Raw genomic sequence first — 13,554 nt, forward strand, 5'->3', positions numbered from 1 at the left:
AGCTGCAACCACCGTTACCCGCTGGGAGTCCGTGCAGGGAAAGGCAGAGAAGTGCTGCTACTCTGCCGCATCCTGAACCTTCAGCAAGAGGCCGGTTTTCAACATCTTATTTGTTTATTTACTTATAAAGGGAGTCCTCAACTTACCACGGGCCACCTAGCGACCACTCCAAGTTAGAACAGACTTACCTGGGGTGCAGGAGAAGAGGCAGCGCCCGAGGGTGGAGTCTGGAGTCCTTACTTTGCCAGAACCTCTTGCCCTTCTGCAATTCCGTTGACTCTGACCTAGCAACAATTCAGTGCTGACCTAGCTAGATTCTTGTGAGCTTCATAAATCTGAACTGGAAGTTAACATGTGGTCCTGATTCTTCACGCCTGACAGGGGCTACTTACAACCTGGATTCAAAGTTCTGACAGTCAAGCATCACGTCACGTGAACCCACTTCAGGCATTTGACAACTGGGCCACATTTGCGGCTGTTGGCAGTGTCTCCTGGTCAAATGACCAACATTTAGTTCCGTTTTCTATCAAAACGGGTTCACTTAACAATCATAGTGTTCACTTAAAGTGTGGTTAATGACCACTGCAAAAAAGTCATAAAAATGTAACTAACCCTCTTTATGGCCATCATGAGTTATGACTGTGATGGGCAGGCTCCAATACAGTCATAACTCGAGGGCTGCAAAAATGTAAAAACAAGAATAGGGGGGAAAAATAACAGCAATTTTAAAATAAGAGTATTAGGAACGCAGAGTAAAAAGAGCAGGAAGCTGAAGGCCTTACACTTGGTAATCCAAATGTGGGAAGCAACACACACACCCCAAGTCCAGGGCAGAGTGGTTACAGTCTCAAAGCTGCATTGTCGAGACACACCGGACACTTTCTGTGGTTGATGAGTTCAATAGTTCTCTTCATGTTGCACTAATGTTCCATTTTGCAAGCTTGAGACTGAAATTTATGATGTGTAAGAAATAAGGAAGGAAGATAAGGAAACACTCCCTCAAGTGAGAGGCACCGAAATCTTTGGCCCCTACTCTGAAATACGGTCTTTGGGGCCCTTGATGCGCTCAGAGCATGGTTGTTTTCTTGCAGACAAACCAGGTAACACCATCAGTGCTCAGAGCGCACCAAGGACCCCACAGTTCAACCCTGAGCTACAAATATTCTCTCCTACAGATATGGTCTTCGAATGCTGCTCACAGAGACCCACCAGTAAGTATCGGGAAACCTGAAGCACCACACACAATTACAAACTCCCAGCCATGGCTTGTGGCACAGTTGTTCAGCTAGCCCACTGATTTTGTGTTGCTGGCTGCTGTGGGGAAGAAGTGAAAGACAATGTTGTTCTTCCAATGCTTCATCAGTAAAACCTTGTTCCCGATATCGACATTCATAACCTGCCCTTGTAGACAAACCAGCACACACAGTCAAAAGGTCTCTCCCCGTTCTAAGATGGCCGAATGCCGCTTCTATCTGGGTCACTCCCCGTGTCTCCACCAGGATTGGCTGTGAGGAGATCTGTCATCCTTGCTCCATGATTTATGCAGGACTCAACGATAATTTTATTCACGTTGGAGGATAATCACCAGCTCTGTTATTAATGTCTCTCACTTGCCCTCAGGGCACCACAGCTATAAGGTTAAAATATCAACAAGCAATAAAACCTGCTTTACAAACGAGCAACACGTGGAGAGGAGCGAGAGACGCTTCTTCCCTGCCTGGCCTCAAGTCTCGCATGCTGGCTCTGCAAGGGCTCCCCGGCCCCCAGCAGTTTCCTACCGATCCACTTATGGGAGCAACGGGGTAAAGAAAGCTTCTCCCAGGTTCCCCAGATTCTTCATTTTTATCTCTCGTGAAAAAGTAAGAAAAATGAGGAAATAATAGGATGGTTTTCCCCCGTCAGGCAACCAGCCAGCCTTTTAATCAACTGCTTGAAGGACGGGACATGAATTCCCAGTGGGGACAGCTCTGAAGGCCAGTCCGGGTTCTCTTCAGGAGGGCTCAAAGAGCCCCGAAGAGCTTCAGCGGAGGGCAACAGGGACGTTCGGGGAGCAGAACAGAGAAGGGGGTCTAGGACAACCCACCGCAGCAACTGGCCACGGCAACTCACCGCAGGACGAGAGTTACCTAATATTGAAGAAACGGTGGGATAGTCATTAGAGAGGGTGCCAGAGGAGGAACAAAATGGAATGTGAATGACAAAATTCTTATTAAAATATTTTAAAAATTATTTTAAATAATTAAATTGAACTGTCCTGTGGCGAGTTATCCCACTCCAGCTGAAGGAGGCTCATGCCAAACTTTGTTTTTCTCTCTCGAGCAACGTGGACGGCCAAGCTCTGCGCAGCAGCTGTGGAGGCCACCGGCAGAACTGAGGATGTATTACAGTTATTATTTATGTTTTATGTTTTCGTTGGATTTGCGCTACGAGCATAAGTAAATAAAATTAGATGAAAACCGTTCCATTATTTCTGCATACTCTTCTTCAAATTTAATTTAATTATTGTGTCATGTTTTATATCCTATGCTATATTTTCACTTTGTAGGGTGTAGTCTTTGTATTATTAGCATTAAGAAACGCTATACCGAGATCTTCGTGTTTTAATATGATGGTGCCAATAATGCTTGCTTTTAGGTATGTTTAAGGTCTCGCAGGTTTCAGTGTTATTACTAAAATGACTCCACCGTAATTCTTACTGATGTCTTATGCTGGTTTATGACTGAAATAAAGATTTATTTTGTTTGAGTGAATGAAGGAGCGATTGAAGGAGCTGCATATATTTAGCCTGAAGGAAACACGACTGAGGTATGATGAGACGGAATTGCTTTAGACCGCCCAGAGTCACTTTTTGTGAGACGGACAGCTCTTTGAATGTGACAAAATAACCAAATACCACTATGCAGGAAGGCCAGTCCGGGAGCTGCTCTGAGTCCGGGCAGAGGGAGGCAGATTTGGAAGAGTCTTTCCCAATAAAAGCAGCTCAGCAGGAAAAGCGATTCCCGGAAAACTGGCTGGCTTCTCTTTAACTGGGCTTATTCCAGCGTCGTCTGCCAGGGGAGCTTTTCACTGGGATTCTTGCGCTGAGCGTGAGCTGGGATCACCCCCGTGTGCAGTCGAAATCTTGCCTGGTGACCTTGGGCCGGTTCCTCTCTCAGCCCAGCTCACTTCTCAGGCTCCTGTTGTGGGGGAAAGCGGCTCACTCCTCCACAGGTGCCGTTCAGAGGAACAGCCACCTGGAGTCAGGCAAGGGGGGGGCAAGCATCTCTCTCTCTCTCTCACTTCTGCCCGGATTTGGCTCTGGCTCCAGAGCCTCCCACCCCACCCCACCCCCACCTGGGCTCAGAGATCCAACCTGCCCACTCTCCGCACTGATCAGGGCCACGCAGGAGACAACGTGCCTGCTCTAACAGCTTCATAGCTCTTCGGCATTCGGTGGCCTTCACAAAATGGCCCAAGTCCCATAAGGCAGCAGCGGAACTACAGCTTACTCCCTTGGGAGGACTTAGCAAGGCTGGGGCGGCAGCAACCGGCAAATGCTTGCCTTTCGGACATTGCCTGGAAGGTGGTTGGCTTGAAATTCCCATGCAAAGCGGCTAGTGAGCCATGTCACTCTTTTTACCCAGTGCAGCTAAAGCTTCTTGAGTCGGCACTTCAGAGAAGTGTAAGCAAACAGATCAGGGCTGGATCAGCAGAACGGAGACTCACATCTTCGTCCCCTAAAGTCCAGCCACGGATCCCACTGAGCAGCTGGAAGGGGCAGCCCCAGTGAGGGCTCAGGTTGCTCTGTCTTTCCCTTGAATGCACCCAGGGTGGGCAGCTTGCACCTTGCACTGGGTGCTTAATGCTCTTTTCTGGATCAAAATGTGCAGATTTTGAAACTGTGAATATGGCCTGCAAGCAACCAGGGATGCCTCCAAATCAGGCTGATCTGGCTAAAATCAGAAAAAGCTGTCGGGTCCCTAAGTCCAACCTTCTGCTCAGGGCAAGAATCAGATGAAACACCAGTCCTGAGCATTTCTAGGAAGGGAACTCAGCACCTCTTGGAATCATCGGCTCTGCTCTCAAACTGCGCTTTGCTCTGGAAGGTTTTTCCGACATGCAGTTAGAATGTAGTTGTATTCTCTATCCCATAACTTAAATCTGTTATTCAATATCTTCCACAAGAATGAAGAACTCGTATCATTCTAAGGGTTTGAGGTGTGCTATCATCTCTCCCCGCCTGCCTTTGAGGCAAGTCCGGTTCTTTCAGGCTTTCTCCGTGGGACTCGCTGTCTGGATCTTCCCCCTTGCCTACTCTATTGCCTGCTTTCTTGATCCTTACAGGGTGGTGCCCAGAATGTGCCCACGCTCAGGGGTTGAGGGTCAGATCAGCGGTAAAGAAAGTGGAATGATTCCTTTTGGTAATTTGGAAACTGTGTTAAACGATTCTTGGGAGCACAGTGGAACAGCAGGCAGCGCTTGCAAATTAAGCAACCCTAGAATTGTCCTGGGACACGGTGGCTCAGTGGGTTAGGACGCTGAGCTTGTCGATCAGGTTGGCAGTTTGGCGGGTTGAATCCCGAGTGCCGCGTAGCAGAGTGAGCGCCTGTTACTCGTCCCAGCTTCTGCCAACCTAGCAGTTCGAAAGCACGTAAAAAATGCAAGTAGAAAAATAGGGACCAATACGGTGGGAAGGTAACAGCGTTCCGTGCGCCTTTGGCGTCTAGTCATGCCGGCCACATGACCACGGAGACGTCCTCGGACAAGCGCTGGCTCTTCAGCTTTGAAACGGAGATGAGCACTGGCCCCTAGAGCTGGAAATGACTAGCACGCATGTGCGGGGGAACCTTTACCTTTACCTTAGAATTGTCCTTGCCTTTTTTGCAGCTGCATTACACAATGGCCTCCTGTGCTGGAGAGCTACCTACCACCCCCACCCCCAAGGCCTTAAAATCCCCTCCCTTGTCACCCAGAACAACGGTTTTCAAGGCGCCTTTGTTGCTGGGAGGGGGCCTCCTCCCCGACACCCAGGGCAAAACATCCTTCTTGCCCACCTCTTGGCTCGGAAGGAACAGCCGGTGGCGTTTGGTAAGAGCCTGCTGGCCCTCGGTGGAACCGGATTCCCGTCAAAGCTAAGCTAAGCGCTGAAAGGCGAGGTTCGTGCCACGAGTGTATTTGCTTTTAATTTAGCGTTTGTGCCGGCAGTTACAAAAACAAACGCGCTCCAGAGGCGCGAGCAGGCGGCCCTCGCTTCCCTGGCCGCCTTGAAGCCGCCGGCACTCGAAGACCGTCCGCGCCCCCCAAACTGTTTCACTTCCCCCTCGCGAGCTGCGGGCTGCATCCGCGTGGCGGCCCCCGGGAGGGAGAGAGCGCGAGCGGGCTGCGGTGGGCCCAGGGCAACGGCAGGAGCCCGGAGTCGAGGGGGCGCAGGTCGGGGAGAAGAAAAGCCGTCTCAAGTAACCGAGAGACCCGAGGAGTCCCGCGGACCGCTGCGCAGCTCCTTTCCCGGCCCATCCACCCGACTCCCCGCCTTCCCGCAAGAGCTCCGGGGCTGCCCCGCCGCCCGCGCCGGGATCCCGAGGCCCCCGGGCGGCAGCGAGGGCAACGGGCCGCCCAGAAGGAGCAGCGGGGCGGCGGCCCCGGGAGCAGCGGCCGGAGGGGGGGCGGGGAGGAGGGGGGTTCGCGGCGCGGAAGGGCCGGTTTCCAAGGAAAGCCAGATGGAAGCGCAACTCGGGAGGGTCCGCAAAGGCCCCGCAGGGCCTGGAATTTGGCCGGCAGCTGCTCCCGGCCCAGCGGCTTCTCGGCGGTCAGCTCAGGCCGGCTGCAGGCACGCCACGCCGAAGGCCCTCCCCGGCCCCGAAACGCCCCCCGGGACCTATTCGGCTCTGGGCCGGAACGGACAGCGCTCCGGCACCCCCACCCCCCGCTTGGGGAAGGGCCTCCCCCGAACGCTGCCCCGCCTGAGGGGTCGCCGCGGGCTCCGTTCCCCCTCGCCCGGCAGGAGAGGATCCCTGGCGCCCCGCCTGCTCGGACTCGCTCCTCAGCCGCCCCCCGGCCGAGCCTGCGGGGCGATTCTGGGGAAGAGAGCGCGGCCGGAGCCAGAGGAGGCCCTTCGGGGGAGCCCGGCGGACGCGGCCGAGGACGACCCCCGCGGCCTTCGGGCTACTCCGGGGGGCTCCAAGTTAAGCAATGCTGCCCTCTCGCGGCAGTTGGCGCGCCGGGCAACGTTTCGGGTCCAGGGACGCCCCGGAGGCGCCAGAGGCAGCCGGGACTGCGGGGCTCGGGGGGCAAGGCGGGCGGGAGGACCGCCCCTACCTGGCCTCCCTCTCGGGCACCTCCAGTGGGGGGAGGGGGCTGGCTGCAGGCCGGGAGGAGCCGCAGGACAGGTGTGCCTCTGGAAGGTCAGGCCCTGCGGGGGCGGAAATGGAGCAGGGGGCCAGAGGGTGACCCTCGGTCCCACTGCAAGGGCTCCGGAGTCCGGCCCTGACAGCCCAGGCCTGCTTGCCTTGTCCCGCCCTCCTGCCCCCTCTGCCCTTTCTGGGAAGCAGCAGCAGGGGGAGTCGACGGAGAACCGCCCTGGCGTGGAATTGGAGACGATTTTCATTTCACCTCATGGGAATATTAAGCCACCGTAAGAGGAGAGTCCCGGCTCCTGATTGTCCAGGGCTCCAAGGGGCCCCTCTGCAAATCAGGCTTCCTGGGCAGGGCAGGTGGCAGCCCTAAAGCTCAAGCCAGAGCCTGGAACGGCACCCAGAGCGTGCCCAGAAAGCAGGGCGGGCAGGCAGGCCTTTCCACAGCGGGGCAGATGGTCTTCCTGCCACACATCTGTCAGAAGCCCAAGACTGTAAGCAGCTGCGGCCACTTCAGCCCTTCAGGCAGCATCACAGACGGGCACGGAAACACCTGTCCCCACTGCTGCTGCTGGACATCCACCCCCAGCTTTGGCTCTGGAAGACTTTTCCCTCCGTAGGGGGCCTGGCGTGCCCATGGCACATCTCTCCGGGGCTCCTTCAGCTGTGGCCGAACCTAGGCAACTCCCGGGATTCTGTTTCCTGGTGTTGGGTTCAATACATCACAGAGGGAAGGCAATTCCCCCCCCTCCAAAGTTCAGAATTACTCCCCAGGGACTCTGGGACATGGGGCAGTAGCCATCAATGGAAGGTTCTGCAGTCCCCCAAGCAGCCAAAACCGCTGAGAGGACCAGAAGTGCCAACTCAGGGGCCAAATTGGGGCACCCTGATGACCCCGGGGCAGCTTGGAGTTGGCAGTGGAAATGCCACAAACGAATCGAGCTGCACCGGAGGGGCGGCTGTCCCTGGTTCTTCCCACCACAGAGTGGCCCAAGGATTCGGCCAGCCGCTTGGCCAGGGCTCCTGGGTTGGGCAGGGAAGGAGGGCTGCGTTGCTGCTTTTGGTGGCCCTCCAAACCTTGGCCATGGCCCCATGCTGAGCGAGAAAATGCCCTTAAAATGAATCACCAGTCATGTTAAGCTTACCGTTTCTCTTGCAATATTATTTATAATCTATAATAAATGGTTGGTGAGTTAAACATCCCTGGCCAGTGCAGCCTTCAGTACAACATTCGTTGCCCCCAACTCTCACTTCAATCAGCAGACGGCTCTCTTCCTCTTCTTCCCCAGCCAGACCATCTCTTCTTATAAAAATAAAAGCGTAGATTTGGAAAGTGGCTGAGCCACTAAGCCTTGCACTCCACCACGGCTTCCTGATGGTTCTTTTAGAGGGTTCTAAAAGGTTCGACCGATAAAAGTTCTGCTGTTGGTTTTGGTTAAACAACGGCAGCCGACGAATCTAAAGAGTTTGTCACTGAAGCATCACCCGTACTTCCTTTCGTTCCTGAGCTGCTTGAAGCAGAAGGGGACCCAAGGCCAAGGCTGTATTTGGGTACTTCTGGAGTCATCCCCTCTTCCCAAGGATGAGGGAGAACTTGCAAAATCAGAGTAGAGCTGGAAGGGGCCCTATGCCATTTTAGACAAGTGCCTTTCAGACAAAGGATTATATTAGCTTTTTTGGCGGCAGCTGCTGCACACTGCTGGGTCACATTTAGAATATAGATTATAGAGAAGAATAGAATAGAATAGAATAGAATAGAGAAGAATAGAATAGAATAGAATAGAATAGAATGGAATGGAATGGAATGGAATGGAATGGAATGGAATGGAATAGAGCTGGAAGGGACCTTGGAGGTCTTCTAGTCCAGCCTCCTGCTCAAGCAGGAGAACCTATACTGTCTCAGGTGAATGTCTAGTCTCTTCTTAAAATCCTCCAGTGATGGAGCGCCCATGATTTCTGGAGGCAAGCTGTTCCACTGGTTGATTGTCCTCACTGTTAGGACGTTTCTCCTTAATTCCAGGTTGCTTCTCTCTTTGATCAGTTTCCAACCATTGTTTCTCATCTCTCTGGTGCTTTGGTGAACAACCTGGCCCCCTCTGCCTTTTGGCAGCCCCTCAGATACTGGAACACTGCTATCGTGTCTCCCCTATTTCTTTTCTTTAGACTGGCCAAACCCAAGTCCCACAGCCATTCTTCGTATGTTTTAGTCTCCAGGCCTTTGATCATCTTCGTTACTCTTCTCTGAATTTTTTCCAAACTCTCAACATCTTTTTTGTGATATGGTGACTAAAACTGGCTGCAGTATTCCAGGTGTGGTCTTACTAGGCTTTTATAAAGCGGTACTAATACCTCGCGTGATCTTGATTCTTTGCCTCTGTTTATACAACCAAGGATTGTATTAGCTTTTTTGGCAGCTGCTGCACACTGCTCGCTCATAGTAAAGTGATCATCCACTAGGACTCCAAGGTCCTTCTCACAGTTACTGCTTTTAAGCCCAATCTGTATTTTTACCTTTGGTTTTCCTGCCTAAATGTAAGACTTTGCTTTTCTCCACATTAAATTTCATTTTGTTGGATAGGGCCCATTGTTCAAGTTTGTCAAGATCTTTTTAGTTCCTGAACTTGGCTTCCGGGCTATTGGCTATTCCTGCCAATTGTATTTCGACTGGCATTATAAAAGAAACTTACCTAATTCTGCATTTAAGTCAGCATATAACATGGCTTTCCATCCAAATTCAGTCTTTGATGTTTAATGCATTTTACCAGATTTATTTATTTATTCAGTCAGTCAGTCAGTCAATTTATAAGGCTGCCTACCTCTCCAAGAAGCTCTGGGCAGGGAACAAACAAAAGCAGAGTTACAGTAAAACAAACAAGCAAAAACCCTGAAATTGCACTGGGGCTCAATAAAAACACAAAGCTACAAGACACACACACACACACACACACACACACACACACACACACACCAACACCATTCCAGAGCCCCACTACGAATGACCTCAGCCCAAACCAGTAGGGGATAACCAGCACTTCACGGTCTTGTGAAAGACCAACAGAGTAGGAGCTGCCTCTCTTCTGGGATGGGGTACAGGTTGTTCCCCAGGGCAGATACTGGGCTGCCTGGAATAGGTCTCTGTTTCTGAAACCCCCCAAAAGAGATTGGTCTTCTCTTTTCCCCCCCCAACTGATTTTCCTACCCACTTCCTCAGTTTCCCATATGGCAGGCATTCATTTGTTGAAAGCAAATCCAGAGCTTTATACGTGTTGAGGCATCTTCCTCCTTTCCTCAAAGAGTGCTATCTGTAATGCATTGGGATTTTTGCTTGCACTGGTTCACGTGTCTGTTTAAATGCTGCATTAAGGGTTGCTCATGGCGTGTATGTGTAACGGTGACTAAGCCAGACTTCTTGTCTCCAAGGCTATCATTGGTAGACTTGGGACGGGAATGGCTTCCTTTAAATCTATTTGTCGCCGCTTAGTGGCCAACTGTATAAATAGCTGCGCAGCAGCCACTGTTTCAGTTCTGTTCTGTTTGACTTCAATAAAGCATGTTACTGTTTGGAACCTTCCGTCTCGCTCGATGCCTGCAAAGAACCGGCTACACAACACTATCTACAAACAGAGAAACTCAAGAGGCTGGGTCATTTTTAATTGAGAAAATCTTAAATCCCTGGCTGAGGCCTTTTGGGCCATCCCTGATCTTAATTAGCGAATTAGTCATTAACCTCTGCAAGCATTGCTGGAGGCCAAACTGTGTCTACTGAGGGCTGAGGCCCTTTCTGATCTCCTGCATCATTACACTTTTCCCTAAAGTTCCTCTCCTGAGTCTCAGCTGTTAATAAGAAGCAGAACATTTCAACACTGGTCCATTTCTTAAGCGTGCAAAATAACGGCTGCTCGTTTCTTACTGTTTGCACAAGAAATGCTTGGATGCTGCAGGACTACAATGTCCAGCGCTCCAATCATTTCTTAGATTGGAGAAGTTGTTTATAAAGATGGTTTTTTTAAAAAAAAAAGATTTTGCACTAACTGTAATGTAGTGGGTCTAAGCGTGCAGGTTTAGGGCACGGTTCACCGAGCATTTGTAGTCGACGCAGATCCTTATCTCCCCGTTGGATTTAAGTGGGGTGACTATCGGGGTCTCCCATACTCCCCCATCTACGGGCTCTAAGATTCCCTGGCCCACCAGCTTGTCCAGTTCGCGCTCGATTTTATGTTTGAGCACGAAAGGGACTTGCCGCGGCTTGACCCTAATGGGGAGGACGCTCGGGTTCAACCTGAACACGATGGGGGCCCCTGTGTACTTTCCCAGCTTCCCATCGAAGACGTCTGCAAACTCCTTGCAGATGGCCTTGATGGATTCTCCCTGGATCCAGTGGATCCCCGTGACCGCGATTCCCAGGGCCTCAAACCAGTCTAGGCCAACTAGGCTGGCTCTCCGGCCCTCTACCACCACTACCTCCAGGTGCTCCTCGCGACTCTTGAACCCCACGGAAAGGGTGGCCTCCCCCTTTACCCTGACCGGCGTGTTTTGGAAGTCGGTCAGCGCTAAATTTGAGGGCTGTAATTGAATCCGCTGCTTACTCCGGCTGTTAATATAATTCAGGGTCTCGTCAGAAATGACGGAGACCGCAGAGCCGGAGTCAAGTTCCATATTGCAGGGAACGCCCTACAAGCAGATTGTTAATCTAATTTTGGGTCTGAGCAGCCGGCGGCTACCCGTGTGGTGTATGCCCAGCCGGCTCTCAACATGGCCAATTTTAATTTGGATCGGGGCCCCAGTACCTCTCGACGGCGACTCCTCCCGGCGCAGCTCGTGGATCTCCTCTCAGGGGCGGCAGCTACGACAGACCGCAGCTATGTGGCCTGTCTTTTTGCAGGCCCGACATGTGGCTGACTGGAACTTGCAGAGGCTGCGCACGTGGTTTCCGCCGCAGCCTGCGCACTTCTGCGAGTAGTTGGCCGGTTTGGGCTTGTCCGGGTGCCCACCTCGTTGGTCGGGGGTCGACTTCCGCCGGAGGAGGTCGATGCTTTGTTCGTCCTCCTCGTCCTCGGCCGAGATGACTTGCTGGTGGATGCTGGCCGTCTGGCTGCCAGTTCTGGACTCTTGGACAGCCTGAACAGCCCCGCAGGCCGCTTCGTGGGCCAGGATGGCGTCCTGGGCCTCCTAGAGCGAGATCTCCTCTTTCGCGAACAGGCGCTCCTGCAGTCTCGTGTCTCGTAGGCCGCAAACCAGCCTGTCTCTTAGCCGCTCCTCCAGGTTCGAAAATTTGCAGGCGACGGCGGCTTCTCGCAGGGCAGCAATGTATTCGGCCCCGGACTCGTTGGGATGCTGGTCCCTCTTCTCAAACTGTGACCTCGAAGCCAGTTTGGACAAGCGGGGCCGGAAGTTGGCGTTTAGCTTGGCGACGAGGTCCCGGTAAGAGACGGTATCGATGGCCTCCGGGGCGAACAGGTTTGCAGCGACCTCGAGGAGTGCGGGACCGCCTATGCAGAGCAGGGCGGCCGCCTTTGAGCCGTCCTCCGAGATCTGGTTGAACCGCATGTACAGCTCGGCGTGCGACAGGTATCGGGCCCATTTCTCGGGGTGGCGGGTGTCGAATTTGCGGGGTTGTCCTGTCCGTGCCATCACTTGGTCGGTTGTTGCGGTTGCTGGTCTTGAGTCGCGGTTGCGGTGGCCGGTGTCGGTCTTGGTTGCTCACAGTGGCCGATTGCGGTGGCTGGCGGTCGCGTTGGGGGGAAAAGGAAAAGATGCCTCTTTCCCTTCAGCACACGGTGCATTCCCCCTAGTGACTTCAGCTCTTCTGTCGGCATGATCCCACCCTCGTCGCCACTGTAATGTAGTGGGTCCGACGCAAGGAAGAGACGCCAGCCGGAGTATGAGTTCAGCTCTTTATTGTGGGGGGGTCGTACTGGAGAACAAGGGCTACCTGGCCTCCTTATATACCTGGCCAGGTAGGCGGCTCGCCAATGGGGTTGGCCCTAGGTTTCCCGCCGAAACTGGGTTTCCCGCCAAAACCGTCCAGGCCAACACCCCCTGGTGGCTGCTGCTATGCAGATACCTGCACCTGGATACATAACACTAACATTACGGGTACTTTAACTTTAGACCTTATAATTGGGAATTCATTTGTTTGGTTTCCACACATTCTGTATCAAACCATGGCTTGGAGACACACGGACATTGGACATTGTGTTTCTGGGGTATTACTTTTTGTGAAACCTTGTTGCAGGACCTGGAGACTCTGCAGATAAAAGAGGTCACTATCAAGAGCCACTATCTTGCCCTGTCCAGAGGGGAGGACCTTAATCTTTCCCATAGAAAATCATAGGTTTGATATAAATGAAGCTGCCGAAAAATAGATTTTACACATAAATGGGACATTGAAGAATAAAGATACCGGTAAAATGATTTACAGACCCAGACAAATGCCTGAGATGTTGTAATAATCAAGTCTGTTTTGATCCCCAGCCATAGAAGTTAATTCTATGGGTGATCCTTTTCAGAGGAGCCCTCTGAACCACCGAGGATCGTGGCCTCCCTTCTCTTGGTTGCTGCTTTCCAAATCTCTTGGGCATTTTTCCCTTCAGGATTTCCTTCCATGGAATCTCTTTCTAGGCTGTGTATGTGTGTGCGCGCATGTGTGTGCACATGTGTGCATGCACATTGAGGGGGCCACAAATATATATATGACTGTTGTGAGTCAACAGGGCTTACGTTATATAAGACAAACATCTTTTAAATTAAATAAATCCTTATACACACACACATACACACACACACACGTGCCCTTAGCCATTGAAGTCATCTGGTCATTGAAACCATTGAAGACACTAGCCTGGACCCTTCAGCTCTTCCGTGAATTGTAGGATCACAGGATGAGTCTTCCCTGAGGCTGCACCAATTTCTGCTTGTTCCTTGGATTCCGTACAGCTGATCCCCAATCCTCTCCTCCTCCTTTTGTAGGTAGGGCACCAAGGGAAACTTTTCGCTCTACCACGTGTTTCCCCCCCCAAAATACTGGTTCTCCGTGTTTGCCCTCTGCACTCTTGGTGTCCAGGCCCTGAGCCCTTTAGTAGCCCCCGTCATAGGGAAACCGGCTACAAAGGTTGCAAGTCACCCCCCCAGGAAGAGGAGCCACAACAAGGACAGGCCCCCATTTGTTTCTCTTGGTCCACGGATTGCCTGATAACAGCCCTCCCCAAGTGGCTTCTGCTTTCTT

This window comes from Vipera berus (assembly GCF_964194415.1).
Source record: "Vipera berus genome assembly, chromosome: 13".
Lineage (NCBI taxonomy): Eukaryota > Metazoa > Chordata > Lepidosauria > Squamata > Viperidae > Vipera > Vipera berus.